Source organism: Anser brachyrhynchus (assembly GCF_964034855.1).
Source record: "Anser brachyrhynchus genome assembly, chromosome: 1".
Classification (NCBI taxonomy): Eukaryota; Metazoa; Chordata; class Aves; order Anseriformes; family Anatidae; genus Anser; species Anser brachyrhynchus.
This window is the reverse complement of record NC_137694.1, coordinates 90,557,236-90,581,548: the sequence shown is the minus strand read 5'-3', so window position 1 is coordinate 90,581,548 and position 24,313 is coordinate 90,557,236. Positions and strand designations below refer to the sequence as shown.

The 24,313-nt window shown below is 40.3% G+C and overlaps 1 long non-coding RNA gene across 4 annotated transcripts; it reads left to right on the top strand.

Annotated features, from left to right (window-relative positions):
* Positions 1–1,264: 1,264 nt before the first annotated feature.
* LOC308197315 lies at positions 1,265–23,547 on the top strand. Of its 4 annotated transcripts, none has more exons than XR_013952798.1 (3): positions 1,265–1,710; positions 19,998–20,166; positions 21,326–23,547. It is a non-coding gene; the product is annotated as an uncharacterized lncRNA (long non-coding RNA). The 4 variants fall into 4 exon arrangements; XR_013952799.1 differs by lacking the exon at positions 1,265–1,710 and adding an exon at positions 1,777–1,970 and having other exon boundaries at positions 19,758–20,166; XR_013952800.1 differs by lacking the exon at positions 1,265–1,710 and adding an exon at positions 1,791–1,970.
* The last annotated feature ends 766 nt before the right edge of the window (positions 23,548–24,313 follow it).

Sequence of the window (24,313 nt, the reverse complement as noted above, 5' to 3'; positions counted from 1 at the left end):
TGAGAAACGTTCACAAATATTCTTTTGAATAAAATTATAGATTTACTTTCCTGTTTGATCCACTTTTGCATTTAAAACATTATAGCAAAAAAAAAAAAAAAGTGAGAAAAATGAAAGCACTGGAAGCTCTTGGACAAAAACAAGTTTGACTATGTCCTGAGTTCACAGTGATTGTACACTTTGTCAGCCCACCTATTTAAGCATGCTTTGTCTTGCTCAGTCATCTAGTTAAGTCATTCCATGATTTGGGCTACTTGTCATACAGCGAGAATATTAAAGTCTGCATACCTCAAATATTTTTGAGGGAGGTCATGTATTGCAAAGGGTTTTTGAAATAGGTATGATCTGTAGTGCTGAACAGAGACAAAATTCAGGGCAACTGACCAACAGCAACATCAAAGCAGTAAATCCACTAAGTTCCCCGTTGCTGCATCCACGCCTGCATTAAGGAGATTGAGTCCATTTCTTTGCAAAAAAAAGTTTATGAAATTGCAGGTATTTCTTTTAACTCATATTCTACACAACCCCCTGTAACTCAGATATGGGAGTACTTTTAACTTGCACTGTCTGACCTTGTGAGGGAATAGGGTATAGCTCCTGTACTCCTGTACCTTTTTATACTTATCAAAAAGGCACTGCAACCTTTTATACCAGTCTTTGTTCTCTGACCAAAATTTTTCATTCTGGAAAGAAAAAAATAAGGGAAGCAGTTTTTAACCAGCTCACTTTACTGCAGTGCAAAGTGATGAGATATGCAGCTTGGAGTCTTGGAAGTTGTAGGACTAATGGAATTTAGCAACATGAGAATTGTTCAAATTTTGGCCATTCTTATCTGAACACACCTAATTGCAAACGTATGTCTTAGAAACAGGAGACATAACTTACTACAGAAATGAAGATTTTTCCTTGGAAACCTCCTGAAGAAATCTCTGCTGCTTCCCAGTTGAGAGCTATTCTACAACACCAAAATCATTCTAGAAGGTTAGAGTTGTAATTTGTCAGACAGCAGTTGTCCAACAGAAAAGGAATGAGTCAAGGTAAGTCAGAGCAGCTGACTGGGATCCCACATGCTTTGACCTTTCTTACTGTAAGGTGACTTCTGGAAGTAATAACACTGGAATGGGACTTTTCACATCCTGTTTGTATATAATTTCTCTAATTATTAGTTTGTCATTTATACATGCTACTAAGGACATGCGTATGTTTTACACACCTGCCTATGGCTTACAAAATCTCAATTAAGGTGAAAGCAGACTTCCCAGGCATCTTTTTATCTCCAGTTCACACTGAACATTCAGGCTAAATTCAGGCTTAACAAAATTTTAAGAGGGGCACTGACGTTAAAGATCTGCCCAGAAAACTTTGTTCTGGAGTGTAGCTGAGCAGTGAGAGCATTGAGTTGCCAACTGACCATGGGGTTGACCAGAAGCTTGCAGGAGGATAGGACAGAGAAACTGAGAAGTTCACTGTGGAAGAGATGGATTTGGAAGGACACCAAGTCCTTTGCACGAAGTGTGGGGAACCTAAAAGAGGGAATTGTGTTGAATTGTTCTGGTAGTCCTACCTGACTGTGGCTATTTCCTGAATTTTCTGAAGGAAGTGTAATTGAGCTACACTCAGGTGCAGAGCGTTAGGAGAGAGCTAGGCAAGGCATCAAAAGGGGCCTCCTAGCTTGTGAGCTGCATGTACCTTGCCTGGGCTATGCTGGAGGTAGGCCTGAGTCCAGCTGGGTACTTTGCTGATCCCCACCTTGCCTTGCTGACTTAACAGCCTGACCTCGGGCCTGCCTTATCACAACAGACTTACCTGTTGACTGGGTTCAGCAGATGCTGATTACAGTCGTTGGACCCACTCTGCTTGTCTTGTTTGGCTGCTGTGGCTTTCAGTGCTTGCTGGTTAGATCTCAGCACCAAACTGTGCGTTCCTGGTAGAGCAGCGGCTTTCACCACAGCCTGGTGAAGTGAATCACAGTGAGTAGGAGATACGTGTTTGAGGAAGAATGAGATCAGATTTTGAGGGGCTAGAAGCAGTTGTATTACAAAGCTATTTTGTGGAGAAACAGATTTTCTCTGCCCAAGAAATTTGCCAGAAAGGATGATAAAAACAGTCATAATGTGAAGCCTCGTAGGCTAACAGAACTTTAGAAGACCGGGTATCCATGGAGGCTGAGCCATCGTAACTGGGTGGGCTTGGATGCAAGGTATTGACTTGGGTTGTGACAAGGCAGGGCTTCATCTAAAACCAGCGGAAATGTTTCCGCTGACATAAGCAAGGGGAGGATTTTACCCTCTAGAATTCAGCAGATGCGTATGTTTTCAGGAGGCTTAACTATAAGGCTTTCTCTTTTGTTCTTACTATTGCCATAGTAAAGTGCAACATATGGTTAAATTTTCTGTTGAGTTGTGATCTGTTAATGAAGCAGACACTTGTGATAATTATGCTTCTTTATCCAAACTCCCTGATTTGGCATCTTGATCTATCAGTATTCTGGAGGATTGCAAAGATTTATTTATTTATCTTTTTTCTTTAGTGCTCATTGTATATGAAAAGCAGCATATTTTGATTGGTTGGCAGTTGAGAGTGCAATTAAACATTTCAGAGTCTGGGAGAACTTTTGAAGACATTCCTTTCCTTTTTTGTTGTTGCAGTTCTTTTTTTTGAGGGCTGTGTGTGCTCTCTTTATTTTATTTATTTAATGATAACACAAACAAGTTTAATGCTTCATTTAGATGATGCCAGCTGTCCATTGTGAATGTAAATGATGAGCCAGTGGAACTGTGTGGTTGCCTTGAACAAACATGTGAAAAAGAAATGTGTTGTTGCACATTGTGCAGGTGCCTCTGTTGTGGGAATCTCTTCACTCAGAGGGTATTTAGTTGATATGTTGTACAGCTGGTCAAAGAATGCCTTTAGGCGATTTAAAAGTTTCCACAGGAAATGAAATGCTTTGATGGAGTTTGCTGCAAAACGTTATTTTGTAAAATCCAGATAATTTTGACAGTCATCGTCTTAGACTGATAATGAGATCTCTGCCTCTTGTATTCAGTTTCCTCTTCTTTTCTTCTTTTTATGACATTTATACGGTACACTTCGGAGTTTTTTTTTAAAACAGGGATAGATTATTTTTTCCCCACATGGAAGGATGAATCTAGACAGTGTCTTTTAGTCTGTAGCTGGAAACTATACAGAGGGATACTAGGGAAAAGGTTGTGTGGACTCTCTATGGTATGATAGAGATAGTGAAGGCAAAAAAAAAAAAAAAGTGTTGTCAATTCTGCTCAAATTTATGGTTTAGGTGGACTTGTGACTACCTTGCTGCAGTCCAGTAATCTTTCCAGTTTATTGCTGCTGGTTGTGGAAGGCTTGCTCTTTTTCTTCTCCCTGTTTGTGATTACTTTTCAGTCCAGTTATGATTTATCTTTATCGCTACAGGACTATGGTACTGCTTAATGCTATCTGTCTAAGGAGAAGACTGGCCTAGTCCACAGAGCATAGACTGTGGACTTGGTCAATCTACCTGCACTTCATCTGTGGATTTTTTGTCTTAACACCAGTGATTTAGTCATCCATTCATTAAAGAGACAAAGAAGCTCTGGGTTTTTGTTTGTTTGTTTTCTCTGAGTGATACTGTGACAACTAGCTGTCAGCTTTGAATTACACCATTCCAGGGGCTGGTAAGAACCCATGAAATGGACAAAATGTAGGCCTTTGATCTTCTTGGGATGTGCAGTTTTCTTCTGCTGCTGCCAGCTCCCCTCTTTCTCTGTCCGTATTATCAAAAAGGCTGGAAATAATTTTCTCAAACTTTATGGAAATGTCAGGTTTTCAGCACAACCTAGTCCTAGGAAGAAAACACAAATTTGCGATAAGTTGTAAGTGACCAAGGACATGCTTTTAATGCAAAATCACTTTGTGAAGCTTGACTATATAGTCATTGCCAGTACTTAAGTAATAATGAAAATTAATTGCTTGCACTCTTACCCATAGCGTCTTTACAAAGTGAATGCTACTTCTTTCCATAAAGCTTTGTACTCAACAAAATACATTTTTTTTCCTAAAAGCCATTTCTAGATTTCAATTCCAAGGATACTTCATATACCATGCCAGTTTAAAAGACGTATAATACCAAATAGTAAGGGGGCTCTGCAGAGTAGGGTTTCTGTTCCTCTGGTGGGAAATGTACACTTGACTAATTACAAATGCACTTGGAGGACTGCAGATTAAAGTAACAGTATGTTCTTTCCAGCTCCAATTTCATCAGAATAATTAAATGCACCTTCAAATCCTTTTGTATTCAGCAAACTACTGAGTACTAAGTATGTTCTTAAGAGCCATTGAGTTCCTAGCATCTTAAATGCATTCTTGAAGTTAAATGTATTTAATAGGAAGAAATTTGAATAGAAGGAAATCTGAAATAAATGCCTGAGTTCCTCACAGTCAAAGCTCTCAAGCAACTTAATTGAGAGCAAGTTGTTTAATGAGACGAGTGCAAAGCATGAAATCTTAGTGACTGAGATGAAGAATTCCCCAAACAAGTAGCACTGTCAAAACTTTAAATACTAAAAAAACCTCTCTGTCCTTCCGTAGTCTAACTCTAGTGGCAAAACATGAGACGTTTGAAGAAACTGGAAGAGGAGAGAATGCTGATGTAAGGAAGAGGCAGTGACTGTGTCAGATTGCTTAACTTCTGATGTAAGAAAGCACAGGACTGCACAGAGATGTTTTCTTTATCATCATCATTCATTGTGTAATTTAATGGCATATGTTCTATGTTGGTGCCTTTTGACTGAAACCCAATGATTCACATCAAAATAGAGCAGCATTCAAAAGCTCACAAAATTAATATTCAAATTAAATACAAAAAAAGGTGAGGCATCCAGTTGGATGATATAGTTGACTTCCCACATAACCTCAGGTTTGGAATGCAGTATTTTTCTGTGAGTGATGACTACATAGAAAAGGAAAATCCCTACATTTGTGTGAAACCTAGGGAACTTTGACTAGAAATAGTGAGGTAAGATGGGGAAATGGGGAGAGTTTTGGGGAGCTGCGCTTAATTCCCAGAGGTGTAAAGGAGGAGAGGAAACATCAATATTTTTCTCCAGAGTGGTTCCAGTTCAGTATGAAAGCCCAGGTTGACCTTGCCTCTTGTGGGGAGATAAGATGACATAGGCAGGATTTTCAGTGTATTATTAGGCACTCAAATACTTGTGGAAGAGAAAGGTTATGCAAATTTTTTTTTTTTCCCTAGAATGCTGACACAAAACACTGATGAGATTTGTTGGGGGGGGTGTTTTAAATTAGAAACTTAGGAAGAGTTGACAGTTGATGAAGGGTACTGAGGTCACCCAAAGACATCTGGCAGGACTGTCAGTCACTAACAGAAAGGCAATTTCGCCAAGGTTAGGTTAGGACAGAAAATAGAGCTGCATTGGAGAAGGAATAGCTGGGGGTCAGAGTTGAATTCTTGAAAAGTAGCAAGGTTGCAGATGTGAACTACATCAAATTAGGCACAGGGCTAAAAGTACATGGTATAAATTCTGGATGCTCAAATGCACATGCTTACAAGTCTGTATAATTTCTGAGTTTAAGCATACACAACAAAATTTACAGGGGAAAAAGGTAGCAGTGACACAATTTGAAGGGTATGTTGATTAGAGGCTTCCAGCAGACAGTGAATGTAACTACCTCTGTTTATTGGGACCTTTGGTTTTAGGGTACTGATTTCCTTTATCCCCCTGCCTATTTTCTACGTTCAGGAACACTAAGTCCATGTGCGTGATTTCTTTAATTTCTTGCTATTTGTTGCTATCACCTTTCCTGACTGCTAGCACAGGCTTTGCTGATAGCTTGCTGGTGAGGGTTGGTTATAGACATTGAGAAAATACACAGAGAGGGTAGATGCATTTAGAAGTATAGGCAGTATTCTTGATTTTTTCATTGCTACACTGACTTCAGTGGTACAGTAGAATTTCTTCATACCAGCTGAGGACCTACCTGTGTAGGAACAGCTGGTCTGAAAAATGAGGCGGAAAGCATCTCAAGAACAGACCTTTGTGAAGTGTTGTATGAACACAAATAAACCAACCCTTTCCCTAGTACAACCTGACACAGAAAATGACATTCAGGAAGGTAAGAAAAAAAGAAAGCTGTGATCTAAACATAGGAGTGTATTCTTTGAGCAAAACTACAGATGCTTTTTTTCTTTTCTTTTTTTTTTTCCTATCTTGGTTCTCAGACTCTGTTTGAAATAGTCTTTAAAACTAAAATGGCATGATATGAATTAATTAATGACTGAACTAATTCCTGACTAATTAATCTTAGCCTGGTGATATGGTCAGTTGTTTATAGTACTGCAATTCATCACTGGAGAACTGTATGCAGCTCGAGACGGGCCTGACCTAAAACACAGATCTGAGCACCTGCACATTTCGGGGAAGCGAGGCATCTGGCACAGCCTTTTCAGAACTGAATGCCATCTTTATTGTGAGCTCAGGTAAACTTCAGATTCAAATACCCCAGTGCACTGGGGAAGCAGAATCTGGACTTCAAAAGGCTTGTCCCTTCAAAGTGTAATACTACAAATGCTGGGCCATGGCAGCAGAGGATGAATTGGATAAGGAAACCATGCTGATAATAAAGCCCTTTGCTTTTATACACAAACATCTTGGAATTTGATCTAGCTAAAAACTTTGACATGGCTACATACAATATTTCTGCAAAAGAACCCTTGCTGGGTGATTGTGCCTTGCCACTTCTTAGGGAAGCAGAATTCTTAGCTACGTGACAAACCTTGATATTCACAAGGGTAGTCCAAAAAATGTAGACTACAGTGTGGGCGGGGAATAGCTATAAAAGATTGGAGTGAGATCATAAGTGAGATTTTGTGGAATGTTCTCATTATGTCAGGACTAGTTATTCACTTTCTGGAGGAAATGCTTACCTCTTGGTTATATTATAGCAAGGTTTTAGTGGGTATTAGCATGTTACTCTGGAGACGGCCATGCTAGCTTTGTGAAGAGTTTGTTGAAATTTTAAGTGCTAAATATTATAAATAATCTGTGAAAACTACATGTGAGTACTCTTATAGAATTTGATGATCCTCCAACTTTATAAACCAAGGACAAAAACATGGAATTTGTTAATGCACAAGTGACTCAAGGGCTTAGTTCTCGCTGTTTTGTCATCAGAATAGCTGGCTTGTTTTGGCCACCTGATTGCAAGTGCAATTTCAGTTACCTCTGAAAAGCCTACTGAAGACACAGAGGACTGGATGAACCAAGAGCGGCTCTTGACCGTTATCATTTAGAACTTAGCAAATCCACAGGAAGTAAGTACTTGGTGAAAGTTTCATACACGCAGACAGTTACCTGCCAACGCGCCCATTCTCCAGATCTTTACCCTCACCACTTTATTGGGCTGTAGTTCAGTGGCAGTGACATAACACGGTGTTGGCAGGTCTTGTTGCCCTCTCAGGGATCCTGTCATAGCCTGTTATGGAGTTCCTCTTGCCTGGTCCTTCAAGCCTGTCCTACTGCCAATTCCTCTTCTGTTTCTAATATGAGCAAGTTATTTAGTAACGGTTATATATACGTAAATAAGGTGGACTGTTTGCACTTTTGCCTTATACATGAATTGGGCCTGGGTTCCTCAGTGATTTGCCCCAATATGACTTGACAGAGGGTTGTAGTTTTCTTTGTCTTTGTTGTCGTTATTTCAGCATTGTTTCTGCTGAAGAGAAGCAAATAAATGTCTACAGCAAAAAACTCAACCCCAGGCCAATTGGAGCTCATCAGTTTGTTTCCCTTTAGTCTCATAAGGAAGTCCAGACTAGTTTTTAGAGCTATGTTGCTCTGGAACTGCTAGATTTAGGCCCTATTTGTATATATATTGAGGTACCTTGAGTTAGATTATTAGCATAGACTAAGGAAGTCCAGCATTATTGAAGAGTCTTTCACTTGTGCTAGCTGGAATATTACTGCAGGCTTATCTCCACATGCATACATTTCACAATTCTGCAGCCATTCAGCGCTACTCCTAAAAAGAAGGAGTCTCTGTTAGGTCTTTAATTTTAGGTGAAATAAAAGTATAGGTGAAGTAGCAAGGATAAATTGATCGTTAGCTCTCAAAACACACTGGAAGCTAAGCCATCAAATGTGCAGTAATTCATTCCTAGAAAATGAATTTAGAAGTAAGAAGTTTCTGTGTCTCTCAAGCTCAGCTGTTGGTACTCAGACTGGTAGATGAGTTTGTAAGAAGTGAAAATACGTGTCAGTATGTATGTATATAATATTTATATTTTGTGTATGTATATATATTTAGTTTTATGTGGCACTTTTAATTGTCATCATTGATTAAACAATAAGACTTCATGGATTAATTTGGGGATTAATTTAGTAGCAAACATAAGAGGTTTTTTGTTCCCATGAATAAGTGGTTGACTGGCATTTGAAAGCATTCTTTTAAAGGTTTTGATGTTTTTGGGGTGCTATTCACAAAACACAGTTTTATGTTCTGAGGCATTTGTGCTTGCCTTTTCACTATATTGTAAGTGAAGAGAAAAGGCTCAAAACAGAATTGATTAACAGGAAGCCTTTTCAAGGTACAGTGCAACTCTTGCAAGGGATTTAGGCACTTCCGTAATTCATGTGCCGTAGCAAAAGCACACGAATTAAGTATGCTTTGCTAAGACTGCCTTAGCACAGTCACATAGAAACTCTAGGAAAGTACCTGACAGTGAACTAGGAAGACTTGAGTCTCACAGTAGAACATCCCTGCTTGTGTTTCACTGTGCAGTGACTTGTAATTACAGCTCATGTTGAACAAAAGCGCACAAGCAGTAGGTAGAAGCTCTCGTATCTTCCTAAGTTAAGGTGAGGCAACCTAAGGACCTCATTTCAGAAAGAGTAGTCTGCTTGATGATAGCTTGCCTTCTTTTTAGGTGACATGCCATTGCCTATGACATATCGTTTATAAACCTGTAAAGAATACATCTTAGTAGTATGGCTGGGTGCATTTTGAGTTATAAACATGACTGTGTACTGTATGGGAAGCTGTTTAGGAACCTTATGTGTGTTATCCCTATACGTAATGTGGAAGTGAGTCCATGGAAGTAAGGTTATTGGAAGTGGACAGTTGAAAAATCATGAAGAGAGGAAGAAATCAAATTTCTCTTGAGGTAATAGCAACCCTCAGCTTGCCTTAGAATTGGCAGTGCTTGCACTTCTAGTCCTTAGTGCTGAGCTGGGCTGCAGTGCTGCCTAATAAAGAATTAAAAAAGAAAAAAAGTTTTTTCCTATGACTTCCAGAATGTCAGCGTGTGCCCACAACTGTGTGAATGTTAAACCTGATGGATTAGGAATGTGGGTATGTGCGCCACTAGCCATGCATTGTATGAATGTTAATACTCCTTGTTTCTGTTTTTGACTTATATTGCAAAGTGCGTAAAGGAAGGAGCACGGTGTTCTTCCAGGTGCTGCACTAAGGTGTTGTTTTGTACACTGTGCCTGGTTAAGGCATAATTGGAAAGAGTAACCGATACAAGTCACTTGGGATTTGGCATTTATCTGGTACCATAACATGTCAGTGCCATAATAGGTCTAAAGCCTTATGAGCTGTAGAAGTGTTGAGATTTGTGAGACCAGAGTTCATTAATACTCTTTTTCTGTTTTGTTCCCATAGTCCAGTGATTTGTGATTCCCCCAAGAAGGTGTACAGACCAAATAGCTCCACGTACAGGAAAAGTCTTGTAAAAAGAAAAACCTGGACCTGAAGCTGCAAGGCTGTACGGTTTTGGGAGGAAAAGGTGGGGGGAGGCTGGTCCTGTTGCTGTTTTGCTCAACACAAAGGTTCAATTTCCTTGACAAATGATGGACACAGCCTCCAGAATTGGAACTCTGATCCCAAAGGGGCCCTGTGTTATTATAACATAAAGAATGGTTATTAAACTGTCAGAGGGTTAATAGTTTCATCTTAATAATCTTGATAGATGGTGCACATTTCACCAGTGCTCCAAAAGCCCACAATGAGCTTTAAAATATTTTACTATTGGCTTGCCCTTCATTTCCCAATGAAGTCTAAGGAGAACTCTTCTTGCTAATAAATTCTTTATCATAACTTAGCTGGTTTTCCCCTTATAGAAGGGAAATATATCCTTTGCTGTGCTTCCTGATTAATCGTTCTAATTTTATCAGGAAAATTAAATTCTCTTCTTTATCTTGGAAGTTATTTAAAGAGGTCTGAGCAAAATCCCAGCCCATGAGCCTGATGACTACTCTGCATAAGCATCTCTATGCTTTATTAACTTATTACTTTTAAAGTGATTTCTGTCTGAAGGATTCCCTTCAACTTTGTGGGCCATTTGTCTTCTATTCTCAGGATTTCAGGATGACAAATGGGATGTCAGATATGACTTACTCTGAGACGTTAAAGGATTCATATAGGATAGCTCTTACCCATACCTCAAAATGTTCTGCAGGACGTAACCTCTGAAGCTGGCCAATTTTGTTGACCAAAATACCTGAATAGCTTTACAACGGGAGAAGTAGCTATACTCTAAACTAAAGTAGTTCTTAAAATACGCTGATCATTCAATGAAAAAAACACTAATAAGACGTGTATGTAAATATGCATGGGAGTTGATCCTAGTCATGGAAATTCTAGCATTAAAAAAAAAAAAAAAAAAAGGATTAAAGTAAAGGAGTGTCTCAGCAATTTGAAACAATACAAGCCAGGGCTTTGCTTCTCTTCTCTTAGGCTTGTATCATGCCTCCGAGTGTGCAGAGCTAATGAAGACAGACGAACATCTCCATTTGTATATACTTATTGTAGTTTCCAAAACTAATGCATGCTGAATCCAGCAATCAGGTGGATAGTCTCCGCTAATTGACTTACTCTATTCTATCCTCATCATTGATGAAAAGGATGACAGTTTGCAGTGAGGTAGAACTATAAAGGATATAAAATTTCATGCTTTAGGTCATAAGCCAATTTGCAATTGTGTGTGTTAAGGAAGACATTTCCCATATGGTTATATTACTGTGAAATTATGCTTTTTTTTTTTTATGGAAACCATTGTGCCTTTTGGGAATTACTATCTTCAGAGATGAGGTATGGGTCTGATACGGCAGTTTTGGTACTAGGAAATTACTTTTTTTCCTGACAATAACGCTTACACGCAGCTCCTGAACAAGATGGGAGATACTGGTGAGGTGAATCAAACATTGTGCTTCTGGGCTTAGCTGGAAATGTTCTTGTTGTTGTTTTTTTCCTTCAATCTCTAGGCTTGTGTTCTTATTATTTCTATTACAGTTTCAACATCCACAACCTGCTGATGATTTCAGGGCAGTTTCTAGAGCTAGCAGCTTTCTGACGTTTTACACAGAATTGCCATGGTATTCTGAATAATTCAGCAGTAAGAGAACATTAGCTTAGGATGGCTGATACTGGAAGGTACTGCTGGGATTCATCTTGTCCAACCCCCCTGCTCAGATAGGACCACCTGCAGCAGGCTGCCCAGGACTGTGTCCAGATGGCTTTTGAGCTTCCCCAAGGACGGAGACTCCACAACCTCTGTGGGTAAGCTGTGCCATTGCTCAGTTACCCAGTAAAGAAGTCAACACAGTACAGAAGTGTTTCCTTATGTTCAGAGGGAATTTCCTGTATTCTCCTTGTGCCCATTACCTCTTGTCCTGTCACTGGATGCCACTGAAAAGAGCTTGGCACCATCATCATTACACCCTACCTCCAGGTGTTAATATCCATTGATAAGATCCACCTGAGCCTTCTTTCCTCCATGTTGGGCAGTCCAAGCTCTCTCAGTTTTTCTTCATAATGCTCCAGGCACTTCAGTCACTGAATCATCTTAGTGGCTGTCTCCAGTATGCCCCCAGAGCTGCTTTCCAGCTGGTCAGCCCCTAGCATGTCCTGGTGCCTGGGACTATTCCTCCACAGGAGCAGGAAATTCCTCCATAGGTGCATGAGTGCTACTCACTGGTAGTTGACCAGTTTTTTCTACTCATTGTGCAATGTATTCAAGAAAAATTTGCTTTCTACTAAAGCAGATTAGGTTATGACAATAATGCAGGTAACAACACACTGTAAGGTAATTTAAGCTATAAAGTTTGAAATGAGATATTAAAACACCTGTGAAAACCTTTTATTGATTGCCTCAAAGGGATCTCAGGATAAAACATAGCTACAGAAAAGAAAAACAGGAAATATGAATGCTACAGAGCTCTCTTCTTAGAGGCTCCTCATACATGGTTCACTGCTTACTTTTAAGTTTTAATACTTCACAATCAATTAAACACTCAATGTTTGTACATAACCGTTTGAAATGTATGCATTTATCAGACTAAATTTGTACTAAAGCACTCTCCATCTTTTTTATGAATAAGTTTGAATTAGATTCAGTAGTCAGGCATAGCTAGATATGGTATTAAAGTTGAGGAGAATATGGTGTGGGAATGGCCATGGTGCTGCCACCCTTATCTTTAAATGCATTGAAATATCTGAAACCTCACAAAGTCTGGAGCAGCATCTTACGGTAAAAGAGGAAACAAAATAACATGTCTTTTGTCCTTCACTGTCAACATGATGACTCATAAGCATTCTTTTTCTTTGCATCCTCTTCCTATTAAAATCATTCTGTCTGAGCAAAATGACCTGTGACAGATGACAAATACAGTATAGTTCATGGACAAAAATCACACTGTAAATTGAATATATTGTGAGAGCATTGTAACCTGCTATGCTGAAGCTTAACTGAAATGCAAAAGACATTTTTCTTCGTTCTGGCACATATTCTCTACGGCATGACTTTCCATGTAGTTGATTTAATTAAGTGCAGGATGAGTCTTCCTTGTATTCGACTCTTCTGGTTGAAAGGTTGGTTTCTGTGACTTTGTATGGAAAATAACAGCAGCAGGAACTGACTGGTTAAATGTGTGACTGCAGATCAGACTCAATACTGCAATACACGTAATGTAAACTTCCTGGCTTTGTTGTTTCAGTCCCTGAGGTTTTGGAGATGCTTCAAGCTTCCATCTTCAGTGTGGTAACTGGTTGCTTGCCTCTGCAAAGCCCAGGCTGCAGCAGCTTATTGATCTAGGACACAACAGAAATGCTTGAATGCTATCCTGTTGTGGAATGATGATAAGTTTCTTTAACATTAAGAAAGGGTAGGGACACATTAAGTCTTCAAATGTATAAAAAGCCTCTGTGAAGAGGGAAGTGGTAAGTCTGTTCTTTGTACTCAAGTTGGATAGTTCAGGAAAAGATAGGATTTATGCTGCTTCAAAAAAGCTTGGTTTACACACTAGGCAAAAGCTACACACTAACCTCCAAAGGGTTTTGGAGATGGTGTTTTTTCTAACGGTAAGGTTTGTGGAGCAAATTGTGCAAGAAGCTTTTGATTTTGCCATCGCAGGAGATATATAAAGAACATGCTGGAAACCCTGTAATGAATGGTTTAAATACAGTGGTCCTGTGTTGGGACTGTGAGACATGGAGTCACAGATTTCTTAAGGTCCCTTCTTGCTGTATTGTGCTATAAACTTGTACTGTGTTCTGAGTTGGGCACATACTAAAATTGCTGCCATTTGCATTTTAATTCATGTAAAGCAATATTTTGCTCCTTCACTGAGTAGATACCAAGTCCTTCCTTGTGAAGCCACTTTTTATTCTTTTATAGTATGTTAATTTGATGCCAATCTGCCATTTTTTTTTTGGAGCACTTTGACAAACCTATTGTTTTATCACGTCCTGTGTTAGTTTGAATCCCTGACTTTTGTAGCACTTCTTCTGTAGTTGGAGTGTTATTTATGGTACCTTTTAGTTATGAATAGATGTCAGGCATTCAGGGGTGGGGCATATCTCTCTGTTAGTGAGTTCTTATTTTCATATGGTAAAGGTCTCCATCTTTGAAATTCATTTTCTCTGAATCTCACTTTCTTTTCACCAAGACTATATTTGATGGCCAGTGCTGTACGGCTCACCGCTCTGTTGGTTAGTGGTTTGTGTAAATTTTATTTTTTTGTGTGTGAGGAAAATGTTTTATGTCCTAGGGGAGATAAATTCTCTGTTATGTTGGCATGGTCTCTATCCTCCAGTGGTTATCTCCTGCTTCAGAGGTTTGAGGGAGCTGTAAAGGCTGTCTAACTGCCTGGCTCAAGGTTCTCTCAGAGGCAGGAAACTTCAGGCATTAGAGTCCATGCAGCTATTTTGTGTCACTTGATCTCAGGACAGCATGGGCAGCAGAAAGAGACAATATACAAGCATAATTTAGGGCAGCTTCAAAGGTCTGAATATTGGAGAGGGTGCATAAACCATGCTCTGTCTCCCTCCTGGGACTGACTGCAGCTCTGCTAAATGCAAAGTGTTTTTGATTGAGTACTTTGATATTTGTGAGGATATAATAGCCTTAGACCTTGATGAACAGTTCGTAATATCATGGTTGCCTCAAGATGTAGCACTCCTCGGGTTTGTCACTGTGCCTTTAGTTTATTGGGAACTTGTCAGTTGTGGAAGTAGCAGTCAGTGGGGAAGCCATTCCTGAAAACAGGAGTGGCACTTCTGATACATCTTAGTGGCCCATCCTGTGCCAATGGTATTCAGCATTTATGGCCATCATCTGGAAATAATGCACCCTGTGGCTGATTAAAAGCTTGTAGGGTGACTCAAAGGCCATTACAATGTTAAATTATATATATATTTTTTTGAGTACAAATGGCAATCTTTCAGATCCTGATTGCTGGCTAGCTAAGTCCCATTCATACAATTCATATCCAAAGGATAGGGATTAATATCTACCAAGAGGGAAGAAACAAATTTAGAAACAGTGGATGGCAGTGATAGCTTTGAAATGGGGAGCCATATCTTCACAAGTGGAAAGCGTTTAAGTGTTTTCATAGGTCATCTCAAGTCTTCAGTGCAAGATTGTGTCCAAAGGCCTGCTGAGATCTAGAGTTGTTGAAAAAGGTATTGAGGAGAATGAGAGAAAAAAAACAGGATTTTATCTCTGTAGGGCATTGGCAAAGCCTCTGTTGATTGAAGTACTTAGTTCTGATAACTTTATTTTATGATTTAATGTTAAAAACTATGGCCAGTGTAGAAAACAGGCTCCAAAGTCATCCACAAGACTCTTAGCAATGTGAAATGGAAAACCAGTTAATTCTGTGTGGGTATCAAAAAGATGACTGAGATGATTTGATTGCAAAATGTAAGTGCCTTCAAGGAGAGAAAATACTGAGTACTAAGGGGCTCTTCAGACCGGCATAGAAAGACGCAGAAATCAGTGGCTGGAGGCTGATGCTGGGCAAACTGATATAGTCATGAGGCAGTTTTAAGTGTGCGTGTGCTACCTCTGGTGCTGGCTCCCTGAGGAAGAGCTTTTAGGTGCTGTTTTTCAAATCAAGACTCAGTGCCTCTCTGGAAGATACCCTTGAGTTGTGCAAAAGTTGTTTGGCTTGATTCATGGGTAACTGGGTAAAATGTAGTGGCATGTGGTATATAGGAGGTCTTGCAAAATGACTGTGGTGGTCTTGTGTGCATTTAAGCCCTGTCAGTAAACGTTTAAGTTAAACTCAGGCTCTGAACCTTCATTCTGTAGATTGATAGGTTGTTGGTATTTCATTTTATTCTCTAGTACAAGCCTTGCTTTACGGGCTCCAATATTTGTATATATGAATTGAGGAGAGGTGCCTCTGCAGTTGCTCATCACCGAACCACGTTACGGTTTGCATTTGTGATCAGGACAGCCTGACCTGTGACCACTTGCTCAAGGACTGATGTGTCCTTGTCGGGTTTTGCTCATACCCAGTGCTGTGGCTGTAAGTGCCGCGCAGTCCAGCCCACCGTGTTTGGGGCGAGTCAGCTCTGCCAGCTTTAATCACTCACTTTACCCTCGTGAAGAGAAAGGAGCAGAAAATGCCACTCAGCAAGGCGGTGAGGCCATGAAATTGTGTTAAGCCACACTCCCGAAAACGGCTGGATTTGCTATTTTAGTGTAAGTGTCTAAATGTTTTTGAAATTGTAATTTTCGTGTGCTGCTGTGTGTAAAGGTGACCGCTCTGTGTTGGGCCCCCGGCGGCCAGCTCCAGACAGCTAATCAGCTTGATTCATTTGGCAGGGTGGTCGCTCAGCACCTCCTCTGCAGCCATACAGCAGGATGGAGCTCCTCACTGATGTGCGAGGATATAATGGCATCTACTAGAAATGCAGAACTTCCTGAAGACGCATTAGGGTTTAATTTCTGTGGCAACAATATATTTAGCGGGGGTACAAAGATTGTAACCCTTATTTGACTTGCCAGTAGCCATTCAGGAATAGAAAGCATGTTGTCACTTGAGGAATTCTGAATTGCTGCTGGAGAGACAGGCCCGAATGAATGCATTTGTGCAGCCAAGTCTCTTTCTATTTCACTTTCATCTTGGTTTAAAATTGCAGCACTGAATGAAGTAAGGTTTGCGATGTTTGGGTGTTGCTGAGTTTGGCCACATGATGGCACACATCAGTCAAATGAACATTACAGCATCATCGGAGGAACTCCTGCGAAGGGAGAGGCTCATACTCAGGACTGTAGTGCTCAGGTTTTTGGTCCCTAGCATCCCTAGCAGCTGTTTTAATCCACAATTCACCAAAATCAGTGAGGGGCAGTGGTGGTGTCTCAGCCACAAGCTGATGAAATACTGTGGGGGGAGAACTAAAAGGGTGGGAAGCACAAGCAAAAAGCTTATCTGGAGGAGGGGGAAAGAAAAAAGAATAAAAAGGCACCAGGTAGAAAGAAAACTTTTTTTTTTTTTCCTGGCTGTGCCGTTTTATTTTGCCTTGTTTTGGTCTTCACTTCAAAGGATTGGTATGAACACCTACGAATTGGGAAAGGTTTATTTTTCCAACATATAGATGAGAAATAATGTATTGTACTTGCTTTATGAGATGTTAGATGTTTTTCCTAAGTGGTCTTCCGCTAAATAATGTTCTTTGCCTCCCTGATGATAGCCATTGCTGTGGAGATGGCTGGTAAATACATCTAAGAATACTGTATGATTGAAGTGGTCTAGCATGTTAGCAGTAAGTCAGATAGTGTTTAATGATAATCAGTCTCAAAACATTACTATGAAATTCATACTTAGTTTATTACAGCTTCAGTGGTGTTAGTTCCTGAATAATGCATTCATTGCTACTCTCTCTGTTTCTACTCTCTGTTGAGAGAGAGTTGCTACTCTCTTTTGAGAGTAGCAACACAAAAATTAATAAAACAGCACAACCTTCTTGGTATCATAGCTTTCAAGTCAGTTACTATATATATATGATATATATATATGTATAAATAAAAGTGTAATTTTCTTAAAGGAGAACTCTCAGTTGAATAGAAAATGCGTAAGTGCATTTCAGGTTAATTCTAAAGGTAACAGCTAAAGACCAGTAGCCTGTGTAGCAATGCTGCATAAACATAACAAAAATCACAGTCACAGTTCCAAGAAGCTTGGAGTTAAAGACCAAACAGCCATGGGGTTGTAGGAAATACATTCAAGGGCTGTAGCAAGCTCTGTGGGCTCTTGCATTTTGCTGTGCTGCAAATATTAGAGGACAACAACAGTGAGGTGAATATAGAAAATAGTTATCAGGATATTTGCAGAGGTGACTCAAAGGAAGCCCTCCATTTTCCATTCAGTTTCCGCACAGTATGTGCTACCTGGCTTGACAAGGATAAGGAAGGGCACCTGAACCCGAAGGAAGAATCAGACTGGGATTTTCAAAGGTTAGGCTAATTGCTGGGAGCTGGCTATCTTAATACTGCTGTTCTCCACCTCTCACCATCACCCAATAGCTTTAAAACCCTCCTCACCAGAAGGATCGAATCACTTCGTTTCCAGTTCACCTCCTGTAGTGGCAAGGGAGGGGGATATCCCAGCCCCAGTGACCATCTTGTGGGGGCCAGCTCCCTGTGTTGCCATCCAAAACATGCAGAGGTTGTGCGTGGCCATTGGGAGAATTCCTTTAGGCCTTTTTGAACAATGTTGTGCTTTTATTAATCACAGTTTCATGCATGTACTTCTGTTGTTAAGCACATCAGCAAAACGAAGGACAACAAAACAAACAAAAAAAAACCACAAAAACCCCACGCCCTCAGCAAGTTCCTCACTTATGTGAGTCAGATCCCTGAAGTGAGTATGAAAATTCCCAAGCTTCAAAAAAGCACTTGACATCCTAGTTAGTAAACAAACCCTGCATTCCTTGTGACGCCGAGTTATGGTATGCCATGTTCTGCCTTGCTCCTGCTCCCTTTCCCGGTGCTTTTCTCTCTTCTCCTCCTCCAGCTCCGTAGCTGGCAAGTGGATTCAGAGGCTGACACAGCAACACCCATGCCTCTTTCAAGTTAAGTGCATTTGTTAGGCATCTGAGAGGGTTGCTTTCCTGCCCTTGGGTACCCAGTCACGCAACGTGAGAGATGCAGGAGTTCACGGCCTGCTGAGTGCTTAGCTGCTGCACTTTCCTAAGTGAAGGCAACCAGCGAGCAAGTACAGCAATTAGAAATAAAAGAAAATATTTTTCTGTGGGGAATGTTTGTTGACCCCACAGCTGTTACTTAAAATGGGAAAGGAAAAAAAATGCTTCTGTAGAGAGAGGAGATTTTTTTTTTTTAAGAAGCAAATATGCTTTCCACCATCAAATTCATTGTATCATACAGAGAAAACACCCTGGTTTGAATTCATGCTTTTAAGTATGCCTTTTCTAAGTTTATTTTTTACAGTTAACTGTCATTAAAGAAGAGTTTTGAAAATGACATCCTAATTCCTTGTAGGTATCTCAGTCTGTGTTTATCATGCTTTTCCTTGTAAAGAATTTTGTAAAAAAAAAAAATAAATAAAATAAAATCCACCAGCTTTTGCATATATATGTGTGTGTGTGTGTATTTATATATATATGGCCTGGATTGCAGTTAAAATAGTTTTCCAACTGAGACGTACAGTGCAAATCACATGCTCAGGATTTTATCTAATTTGGCATTTGGACAAAACACGGGCCAAATGCTCAATCTTGCAAAAATCGCTTGGGATTTTTACTGAACACAGATGGTCAAGACCTTGGTTTTACATCTTAACCAATTAAATTGCCTTGGGTCCCTGGCTGCCATACGAAGATACTCCCATTAATTTGTATCCAAAGAAAAGATATATTCCTAATATGCCCCTCTCTAGTACCACTTCTGAAATAGTCATGAACAGGAACTAAGTTTCATTGTGGTATTTGTCATCAGGTAATCCATGCTGAGGTATGCACTGTGTTGCTTGATGAATATATAGATGAGACCTTGAGTGAAATTGGAGCCAGATCAAGTTCTGTGCTCTTGCTTAAGAATATCTGGAATCTGTAATTAGGTTTCAGATCTGGTATTTGCATAGGAGCTTAATGCAGTTTGATGCATTTGAGTTTGATGGTTGACACGTCACTTCAGATAGAAGTATGATGACTGGGTAAAGTAGAAGGACTTCCAGAAACATTACTCAAGCCGGAAATGATGGAAGGATGAAAAAGAACAGCTTAGTTATATTCAAGCTTGCAGGGAAGGACACGTAGTGCTGAGATCGGGAGAGCCCAGATGCTTTACTGTGAGACTAGAAATGGTGTCCAAACAGCAAAGGAAGTCTTCAGTCTCAGGGAAGTGTTCTTTGAGCTCTTTCAGTCTCAATCTGCAAGGTGGCTGTGGAATCAGCCAGTCCACTACTGAGCTCAGTATTTTATGTCTGAACTAGTTATTGTCTCCTGGTGTCCTGTCTGGCAAGGCAATGCTTCAGCTGCTGTGTTGGGTCTGCTGGCTGTTGCTGGATTGCAAAGCAGGAGGGTCTCTGGAGCAGCCTATGAAGAAACCAAAACCCAGCACTCCGAGACCTACTCCAAGTGGCCTACGAAACCTCAGTGACCGCTGTGGCAAGTGGCACTTCATGTGTGCCTTTGGGAATGACTCTCATCTTGTCTCTCTGGCTCCACTCCAGTGGCATCATGACTTAGGCACGTGGCAGTGGGTCCAGGAGCGTGTGGGGAGCTCTGTCCCTAGTGTTTTCCTCCTGGGAATGCCAAGCACATGTCCAATGCCAGCTTGAGAAGGGTCCTGCAGACAAGTTCCGTGGAGACTCCAGTCAAGTCACAGATGAAGCCCATAAGGTACAGTAATACGAATCAAGTTGTTGAGCTCCAGTTTGGCTTCAGTTATTAAGTGAACTTCCTTTATTTCAGATTGTTCCCAAGACTCCTTTTCCCTTCATACCCTTAAAAAGTGATCACATTATTCTTGGGTTGTTGCTTATGGGCTCGAATGGAATTTAAACTGCCTGGCTGACAATGATGAATGAATCAACTCCAAATCCCTTGATGTGGATCAGCTATATAGCATAACAATAATATTGTTGTTTAACATTTATATTGAAGTAATACCGTAAGGAATCTCAGCCATTCAGGGACCTATTTTGTTAAACACTGAATAAAGCACATAGCAAAATAACAAGTCTTGTTCTGAAGACAAGACTGTCTAAAAGACAAGATGTACCAGTAGAAAGAGACAAACAAAAGAAGACAAGGAGTGGAATGATATAAATGACAGTTGCATCTTTACAGAGCTTTACAGACCGTGTGTGCTGCTTAATTTTCTTGCATGGTTGATCTGCCATGTTGACTCTGGATCTTGCTCAGCTCTTTCCCCCTTCATCTTTTTTTTTTTTTTTTTAACTGGAAAAAATAAGAAAATATTGAAAAAATGAAGGAAATTCCCCACTGAACTTTACTATTACCTTTGGGCCATACTCTTTTAGTTGGCTTTCTGTACCTCAAATCCATATTCAGGCTTACTTGAACTAGTTCTTTTATGTAAGATGTTTGTGAAGCACCCTGTCAAATTCATTAATGAGATCGAACTGTATTGAAACCGCCATGTTCCCTTCCTCGCACACTTGGTAATGTTTTCAAAATTGTAATTAGGCTTGTCTGGAAAGATTCCTTTTTTTTCTTTTTTTTTTTCCCTCTTTTTTTTTGCCACCTTTTCAACTAAATCATCCATGCTGATGTTCATCGTTCCCTGTGTCCTGCAGGGGGAGGGCTTTTAAATCACTCAGCTAATGGGCCTAACCATTTTCTGTGCTAACCATTCAGTGCCACCAATCTTAATAAGAGCAGATGTAGAACTTTTGTTTCAACAGTAGAGTACTGTTGACTGCTTTTGAATGTTCCACCTCCCACCCTGGTTGTACAGTGATACAAAAATGTCTTAAAAACAAATACCACTTTAAAATACTGTTAACACTTTTTTTTTTTCTCTCTCTCCACATAGACAAACTTCATGCATACACTCCCATGAGCATGAAGATACTACAAGCATGTAAGAGGACGCTGGAGCTCTAAGACCATAATCCTGGAAATTCCTACATCGAGGTCCTGTATACAGGATTACTTTCTTTCCCTGTACCCCCTGTATGTTGTGACACAAAGCTCAGTTGGGTGGTCCCATGATGGTGTGTGCTGCGGTATCTCTGACTTGGGAACCTTGGGTCCTGTAGGAGCTCCTGGAGCTGAATGAGCTCTACTGGCACGTGCACTGCTCCTGGATCGGACAGCGTCTGACCTGCCTGTCGTATCGCCTGCAAGTCCTTCATGTCCCAGTCCTGTCTGTCTTGGAAGATGCAATGAGAACGTGCAGCCTCCAGACACCGAGGAGAACCACATCAGAGTTGGAAATTAAAATGTCCACAGTGAAAACCATCCACCTATGTAATTAGCTTTTTTTAAGGAAACTTGACTGGACTAAAAAATGTGCACAAGATGACTGGAAGACACGGGGAAAACAAAATGCAACCTCCTCCTGACCTGGAAACAGAGAAGATTTCCATCACTGGTATGACCAGGCCTTTGTGTAGGTGCTTTCTCACGAAGCAGTTAGATATGGTCTAGTCACAGGATACAAATGTTAATTTTTGGAATGCATTCTTCTACCCTGTATGGCTTGTACAATATTATTTAACATTATTTCTGTTACGCTGTGAGCCTGTACTAAGCTGTAAGCATTACTCGACTATTGTCAAATAGAAACAGTTTCGGGTGCTAAATGCCCAAGAAAAGTGAGTGAAATATATATACCTAAAATACATGAATAATTCCAAACAATAAATGATTTCTTTTTCTTTTTGTGTGGGTGTGTGAGGAAGATATAAAAATACCATACCTTGCCCTGAAATGACACAGTAATTGGGGTTACTGATGGATTACTGTGTATGTTCTGACATGACATTACATTAAGATTATCTAGTATTACTTGAAAACAGGGTAATACCTTGTCAAAGGCCTCAGACTACCCTTCTTGCACTGCACTGCCGTCTGTTTAGCTGCAGAATAGGTACAGGTTTGACCATTTTAGCATCTTCCAGCACCGGGGCTGTACCCATTTAAATGTGCTTCGGTTATTGATAATTTTCTGGAGGCAGACGTATTTCTGGATTAGCTAGGGAGAGCAGTGTGTCTCTATAAAGTAATTACAGGATTGCTGCTCAGCCAATTGGATTCTGGGGCAATTCAAACAGAAGTTGTATACGCATGTAAAGAAGGCTATTATGGGGCTGGATTGCATTAAAGGGAAAGCAAATATCAGTGGATAAAACTGAGCAGAGAAACATGAAGGAATAGTGAGAAAAACAAATATATATGCCAGTAAATTGCGAAAACTGGTTGCTGTGATTACCTTAGCAGTATGTCAAAACACATTTTGAAAAATGATGATATGCCATTCTTGTGAAGACTGCAGTATTGAAGAAAAATGAAATAATGGGAGAGAGGGATAAACTCCAAACACAATCTCATTTCTTAAAGCATATATCGTGTCCTGCATGTCCAAGTCCGACAGTGTAGTCTTCTCAGAGATGCCTTTTGGCCGCCATAGGCCTTAGTCAGGAAAACATGCAGTAGCGTTTGACAAAATGTGCAGGAAGGGGAAATCTTGTTGTAGTTTATTGAATGATTGATGGTAATTTAAATCCAGTTCAGAAAAGCAGTTATGTTCTTGAATCATTTCTTGGCTAGCGTGCTAATAAAAATGCATTGTATAGCGCTATTGCTGAATTTCAACCAATTTAATAACAAAAAGTTGCTTACTGAGGAACAAAAGGGATTCTTCCATGAGATGGATATATGATAGAAATTATGATGGCAAAGGATTGGGTCTTGCTTGTATTTGCTAAGTAGAGGGAAACGTTACAAAAGCTTTACTGATTTAAGAGGTGAGTGAAAGATGTGGGAGGCATTACTTCTTGACTTAAAGTGAGATTTAGGTATGGGGGCAATTAAATGTATTACCAGTCCTAAACAGCAATTGAAAACTCTAAAATAAAATAAAATTTCAAGATTGTCTCCTCACTGGAATATTGTAATCAACAGAACCTAGGCTTCGTGGTGCCTAAATTGCATCTAAGGATGCAAATGTAACCTCCAGTGTCACTCAGACTAGACAACGTGGTGTCTTGGTTTATGGAAAGGATCTTCAAGGGTCATGCCTTTGAAGCAGAACAGTCCTCTGCTATGGGCAGAAGGTCATCATGAATGAACAGGGAACTCCTCACCGAGTTCAAAGGCACAAAGCAAGCCCACAGAAGGTATAAATGGGCATGGGCTGCCTCGGAGGAAGCCTGGGAGAGACGCTGTCTGAAAGTGCAGAGATAAAGCTAGCAAAGCCCAAATTTAGCAGCAGCTGAAACTAGTGTGAGACTGGAAGGGCTGCTACATCTGCAGTGGCAGCAAGAGTTAGGTGAAGGAAAGGACACATGAAGCCACTGCTCTGTGGGGCAGGAGACCTAATGATGAAGAAAAGGAGGAAAAGATGAGGTACTTGATGCTTTTTTATTTGGCCTCCATTTTTACTGTTTTGTCCTCTGCTTTTTAAGGTCACTGAGCCTACTAGCATGTCGGAATGAAGCATTACATCCAGCATCAGACAGAGCTAGGAAACACAAGCCAACTGCATGTACATAAGTCCATACGACCAGACAGGTTGCATCTTAGGTAGTCAAAAGACCTGGCCAACGTCATTGGGAGGATGCTGTCTACTATGGTGGAAAGGCCATGGTGATTAGGGAAGGTTCCTGCTTGCTGGATGAATGTAAAATTCACACCTGTTATCAAGGAGGGCAGGACAGAAGGATCTGAGGAGCTCTGGGCTGGTCAGCTTCACTTCAGGAACTGTGAAGATGATGGAGCAAATCCTCCTGGAAGCCATTTCCAGGCACGCAAAGAATGAGGTGACTGGAAACAGCCAGTGAAGACTTACCAAGGGCAA